The sequence below is a fragment of the Triticum urartu genome, chromosome 2A (assembly GCF_056163025.1).
Source record: "Triticum urartu cultivar PI428250 chromosome 2A, HENAU_Tu73, whole genome shotgun sequence".
In the NCBI taxonomy this organism is placed as follows: Eukaryota; Viridiplantae; Streptophyta; class Magnoliopsida; order Poales; family Poaceae; genus Triticum; species Triticum urartu.
Genome location: NC_141874.1, coordinates 674,331,474 through 674,338,231, shown reverse-complemented (window position 1 = coordinate 674,338,231; position 6,758 = coordinate 674,331,474). Strand labels below are relative to the sequence as shown.

General features: G+C 42.6%; 1 non-coding gene across 1 annotated transcript; it reads left to right on the top strand.

Moving 5' to 3' along the window:
* Window positions 1-2,791: 2,791 nt before the first annotated feature.
* On the top strand, window positions 2,792-2,878 carry TRNAM-CAU (transfer RNA methionine (anticodon CAU)). The gene is given in 2 exon segments: window positions 2,792-2,829; window positions 2,843-2,878. It is a non-coding gene; the product is annotated as a tRNA-Met (tRNA).
* Window positions 2,879-6,758: the final 3,880 nt, after the last annotated feature.

Genomic DNA, 6,758 nt, shown 5'->3' with positions numbered 1-6,758 from the left:
CTTTTTAAAATAAGAAAATATGAAAACAAATCTTAATTTTGAAAAATAGATTAGCCTTTTGAAAAGGAAACACGAATTTGGAAAAAGTTCATGAAAGAGTTCATAAAAAATTGAAAAACTTCACGTAAATAAATGAAGTTAATTAATTTGAGAAATTTTACAAATTCTAAAAATAAGTTAATGAAATTTGAATAAAATTCCCAAAATTGGAAACATTTCATGAAATTTGAGAATATTGATGAATTCTAAAAAGTTCAGAAATCTGAAAAAAGAGCATTAAAAAATTTGAAAATAAGTTCACAAGTTTTGAAAAGGTTCACGAATTTTAAAATAAGTTCACAAATTGTGAAAAGCAGTTCGAGAATTTGAGAAAAAAATGTAAATTGAAAAAAATAAATTCACGAAATGTGAAAATTCTAGAAAATTGGAAAATGTTCATGAATTTGAAAAAAAAGGTCAGAAAATATGAAAATATTTCATGAATCTGAGAAAAGTTTACAAAATTTGAAACGAAGTTGATGAAATTTTAAAACGTACAAGAATTTGAAAATGGTCTGCGAATTATGAATAGAAAAAAAAAGGTAGAAAAAGGTAAAAACAAGAAAGAAGAAAAACGGCCAAATGAAAAAAAAGGAACATGGAAGCATTCTTTTTTTTCTATCCTCACATTGGCCACAAGAAGAAGAAAAAAAGTATGTTTCACAACAAGTAAGTTGTCGCAATGGTTATCGCCTCCAGGACTAAACGTGGAATATTAGTTTCGAATCTCCCACGACGCACTAGTATTTTTTGAAGGTTAAAAAGTAATAAAAATATGAATAGGCCGAGCCCAGCATAGAGGTAGATGTACGCTAAGTTGCGAATAACACTGTAACGCTCGCTGAATGGGGACTATCTATATGCCGCTCTTTGCGGCAAGTAGTCAGCCAATCGCACAGGTGGCAGTACACTTGAGCCGGCTCATAGCAGTGCGGGCGGACCGAGACTGAAAAAATCGCAAAAATGGTCGCGGAACCTGGGAAGCGAACTCGTGACGGCGTGCTACTGTGCACTAGAGGTAAATCAACACATCCGAAGTGCTCTTGCGATAAATAAGCAGCGCCATTCTTAAAGAACTATGGAAGAATCAAGCTTAGGGGAATTTGGTAAAATTACAAAGAATATTCCAAAAAATGGCTATTGTTTTTAGATTTTCTGAAATCGTGAACTCAATTTGACAATCCCAAACTTTTCCCAAAAATGTGAACATTTTTTAATTTGTGATTTTTTTTGAAAATGGGAACAAAATTTTGACTAAAACAATTTTTCAAAGCACGAACATTTCTTGAATTTTAAGAACAAATTTTGAAATGAAGATAAATTCTAAAATCCAATACAAGTTTCAAATTGCGAACATTGTTTAAATACATGAACAAACATTTGAAAAACGGAACATTTTTTGAAAGCTTCAAACATTTTTTGCAAAACACGATTTTTTTTAAACTTTGAACAAATTTGATAAAATCCGAACATTTTTTGAAATTTTAATATTTTGAATTTTTTTGGAATTCATGCTTTTTTTAAATGGGAACACATTTTTTATAGAAACAAAATTTGAAACTATGAATATTGTTTGTACTTTACAAACAAGGAAATTTGTAAATCTCAAAAAAATTTGGCAACAAGAAGATATTTTGAATACATGAACAATAATTTGAAATCCGGAATATATTATGCAAGCTTTGAACAACTTTTGTAACTCGAACATTTGTTTTTAAATTTTATTTGGAAACACAAACAAAATTTGAATATTTTGAACATTTTTCGAAATTTATAAATGAAGAAATAGAAAGATAGAAGAAAAAGAAACAGAAACAGAAAAAAAGGAAAAAGGAAGAAAATATATTTTGAATAAAGGTAAACGGAAAAATGAAATAAAAAATAGAAGAAAGAAAAAAAGAAATTTGGAAAAATGAGAACTAAAAAGCAAAAAAAAAAGAAACAGAGAATAAAGATTGAAAATAAGAAAAGGAACTGAAAAGGAAAAGTAAGAAGAAAAAGAAACAGAAAAATGAAAAAATAAAAAGAAAAAAAATCATAAATATAAAAAGGAAACATGCAAACCGGTTCAGGAACCTTCTAGAAGGGTTGAAAACCAGAAAAAACCGCCTGGGAAACTCTGGAAGGTGCTCAAAACCGGAAACGATGAAACAGTTTAATGGGCTGGCCCAGGTCAGCGCTTGATCGCTAGGTCTCTGTGCGGATGGTCAGACAGTTGGGCGTAGATTGTGCAAGTTTTGGTGGGCCGTGGAGGAAGTTGAGCTCGCTGGCTGGTGTGTGTGTCGTTCCAACAGCCACGTGAAAGGGAACATTAACCGCTCGAAGAAAAAAACGTGAAGGGAACATTATTATCTGCTGAAAGAAAAGAAAAAAAACGTGAAGGGAACATTCAGCCCGTGTACAATAAGGCCATACGATGCAAAAATGAAAAAGACGGCGGGGAATAAAACGGTCGGCATCACTTTGAGCCAGTGCATTCGTTGTGGAGATTGTTGTCGATTTTCTCTACCCTTTTGAGGTTCCGTCCGTTCGTTCGTTCATTCCCTCGCCCGTTCTGTCCACGACAAAGCAGATATCCTTTCCTTTCCTTTCCAAAAGCAGATTCTTACGGGACGGTGAAGGAGGCAAGATTGGATTTCTCGCACACACGAAAACCATGCCAAGCATACATCACGGGGCCCGGTTGAGGAAATCAAACTCAAGCAGTCTTGCAAGCTGTTAAATAAATTCAATTTTGTATGGTTGACGCAGCGGGGTGGTGGCGCAGTTGGCTAGCGCGTAGGTCTCATAGCTAAAGCGAGTGATCCTGAGGTCGAGAGTTCGAGCCTCTCTCACCCCAACATTTTTTCCGCATCCCACTTCTTTTCTCAGATCTCACGTTCAGTTCAGCCCAGCGGATATGCTCTCTCGTTAATCTACCGCCCAGCTGCAGAGATCCGAAACACACCACATGGTCCCGGGCGTTTTTGCACATGCTCGTCAGAGCCACGTCCACACTCCACACCGATAATTTTCAGCTCAACCCCCAAAACATTCCACACGGACAGACATACGCAGACACCAAAAGTTTTTATAACCCGTCGCCGTCGTGCACCGCGGGCGGCCACCGGCACCACCTCCGGTCGCCGGGGTCAATCCAATCCGCGGCTGACCCAGCCTCATCAACCCTCCTGGTGGGTCACACGCACGGCCTCCGACGGACGGCGACCACCCAACAAACAGCCGCCCACACCATCAGCGCTGCTGCGACTTCGCCCTCCGGTGCCTACGTACGCACCGCACCCACGTACGTACGTACATTACCTACTACGTATACTAGTAGTAGCACGTACGATGGCGAGGATCACAAGACCGAATGATGAATGATAGCCCGGCCAGCGGCGGTCAATCAATCAGCGGCTACTCGTCCCGTACCCCTACGGATCGGCTCCGTATCTTGATTGATTATTCTGCCAGTAGTTCGTCGGTAGAGGATCTGCTGATGGGCTGTGGAGGTAGTATAATCGGCGGGGCATGATTAGGCCCGCCGGGGGGAGGGGAAATGATTCCGCGGCGCCTGTCCATATCCCGGTGTCCTGAGCTGGATGGAGGCCACGATACGATAAGCCTTGCTAGGCCAGGTGGATGGGGACGGACGGACGACGATCTCTCGCTGAACCTGGCACTGCTCCCCGATCAGATGCCAGCCAAGGTGCGGTGCAGTGCAGTGGAGGAGACGCTGGCGGTGTGTGGTCGGGCGCTCTCGCTTTCCGGGCGGGGATCGCTGGCCTAATTGCTCGCTGTTCGCTCCCATTCCGAAGATGGGACAGGAGATATACGGTCGGGCAATGATTGTGTACGTAGTTCAACGTATTCTTGGTGCTAATCCTGGGAAAAGGCAAAGGCTATTTTGTAGGGGGCACTCCTACTGCGTAGCTAGTTTGGCTCGGGAATAGCAGGTGCGCCGCGCATGGAGGACGGTCGAGTTGGTGAGGTTGCCTGGTGGGGCATGGGTGTTTGGACATGTTTTCCCTTCCGATTTTTCACGTAAAAAACGGTGACCTGCTGGTATTTATGTATTTCTTTTATTAGTACTTACGCAAGGAGTCCTTTTGTCCATAAAAGGACTACACTGCATTGGCATATCACCTAAAATTCCAGAGAATTTTTAAGTTTTTTTTGTTACAAAAAATAAGGGAATTCAACCCCCCTCCACACACACACACACCACGTGCGCACGCACTCCAACAAAACATACTGCTAACTCTTTGCTGGAAAATTTCAAACTTATCTTTAGACCCAAAAATTCTGGCACGGATTATTTTTCTTCTTTCTGTATAAGAAAAAAATACAAGTACATAAAGGCATCTATATGTATAAATGGAATGTTGTCAACCTCTCTTTTCTTTCTGAAGAAAAGGAGTTTCCTGCCGGCACATTTTTATTAGAAATGAGGCAAAGCAAAACAACCACCAATTGTTCCCAGCGCTCGAGGCTGGCCAAAATAGTCGGGCCTGGAAAAAAACGACAACAAGACATAAGCATCCAGTTAATGAAACATGCCCACGAGTACATGAGTCACCAAACAAGCGAAATTACACCGGACGAAAACCTCATCTAGAATGAGTGGGCGTATGGAGGTGTGTCTCCGGCGGATTTATCTTTGGTGGATTTGCTTGGATATGTTCGTCGTTCGTGTGTCTTCAGGTTGGATCCTTTTGATCTACACCCTTCATCTGCGGTGGTTGCTGTTCTGGTGCGTTGGTTCTATGGTGCCTTAGCACGACGACTTCCCGACTGTCTACTACAACAAGGTTTGCCCGGCTCCGGCAAGGGAGGGGCGATGACAGCGGCGCGCCTTCGGCTCGTTTCAGTGCTTGTAGTCGTCACTAGGTGGTCTACGGATCTGGATGTAATTTTTATTATTTCTATTGTTCGTTGTGTTGGGGAACGCGGTATTTCAAAAAAAAAATCCTACGATCACGCAAGATCTATCTAGGAGATGCATAGCAACGAGGGAGGAGAGTGTGTCCACGTACCCTCGTAGACCAAAAGTGGAAGCGTTAAGTAACGCGATTGATGTAGTCGAACGTCCTCGTGATCCAATTGATCAAGTACCGAACGCACGGCACCTCCGCGATCTGCACATGTTCAGCTCGATGACGTCCCTCGTACTCTTGGTCCAGTTGAGGCCGAGGGAGAGTTTCGTCAGCACGGCGGCGTGATGACGGTGATGATAAAGTTACGACACAGGGCTTCGCTTAAGCACTACAACGATATGACCGAGGTGAAATTTTGTGGAGGAGGCACTGCACATGGCTAAACAATCAACTTGTGTGTTCTAGGGTACCCCCTGCCTCTGTATATAAAGGAGCAAGGGGGAGGCCGGCCTTCATAGGCGCACCAAGCGGGGAGGAATCCTCCTCCTAGTAGGAGTATGACTCCCCCTTTCCTAGTCCTACTAGGAGAAGAAGGAAGGAGGGGGGAAGAGAAGGAAGGAGGGGCGCCGCCCCTCCCCCTAGTCCAATTCGGACTAGGCCCATGGGGGGCGCGACTGAAGGAAATATGCCCTAGAGGCAATAATAAAGTTATTATTTATTTTCTTATTTCATGATAAATGTTTATTATTCATGCTAGAATCGTATTAACCGGAAACATAATACATGTGTGAATACATAGACAAACAGAGTGTCACTAGTATGCCTCTACTTGACTAGCTCGTTAATTAAAGATGGTTATTTTTCCTAACCATAGACATGAGTTGTCATTTAATAAACGGGATCACATCATTAGGAGAATGATGTGATTGACTTGACCCATTTCGTCAGCTTAGCACTTGATAGTTTTAGTTTACTGCTATTGCTTTCTTCATGACTTATACATGTTCCTATGACTATGAGATTATGTAACTCCCGATTACTGGAGGAACACTTTGTGTGCTACCAAACGTCACAACGTAACTGAGTGATTATAAAGGTGCTCTACAGGTGTCTTCGATGATACTTGTTGAGTTGACATAGATCAAGATTAGGATTTGTCACTCCGATTGTCGGAAAGGTATCTCTGGGCCCTCTCGGTAATGCACATCACTATAAGCCTTGCAAGCATTGTAACTAATGAGTTAGTTGCGGGATGATTCATTACAGGACGAGTAAAGAGACTTGCCGGTAACGAGATTGAACTAGGTATTGAGATACCGACGACCGAATCTCGGGCAAGTAACATACTGATGACAAAGGGAACAACGTATGCTGCTATGCGGTTTGACCGATAAAGATCTTCGTAGAATATGTGGGAGCCAATATGAACATCTAAGTTCTGCTATTGGTTATTGATCGGAGACGTGTCTCGGTCATGTCTACATAGTTCTCGAACCCGTAGGGTACGCACGCTTAAAGTTCGATGATGATCGGTATTATGAGTTTTTGTGTTTTGATGTACCGAAAGTAGTTCGGAGTCCCAGATATGATCACGGACATGACGAGGAGTCCTGAAGTGGTCGAGATGTAAAGATTGATATATTGGACGACTATATTCAGACACCGGAAGTGTTTCGGGTAATTTTGAAGAAAACCGGAGTGCCGGAGGGTTACCGGACCCCCCCGAGAGAAATAATGGGCCTTAGTGGAGAGAGAGATGGCTGGCCTAGGGAAGGCCGCGCGCCCCTTCCCCTCTGGTCCGAATTGGACTAGGAGAGGGGGGTGGCGCCCCCCTTTCCTTCTCCCTCTCCACCTTCCTTT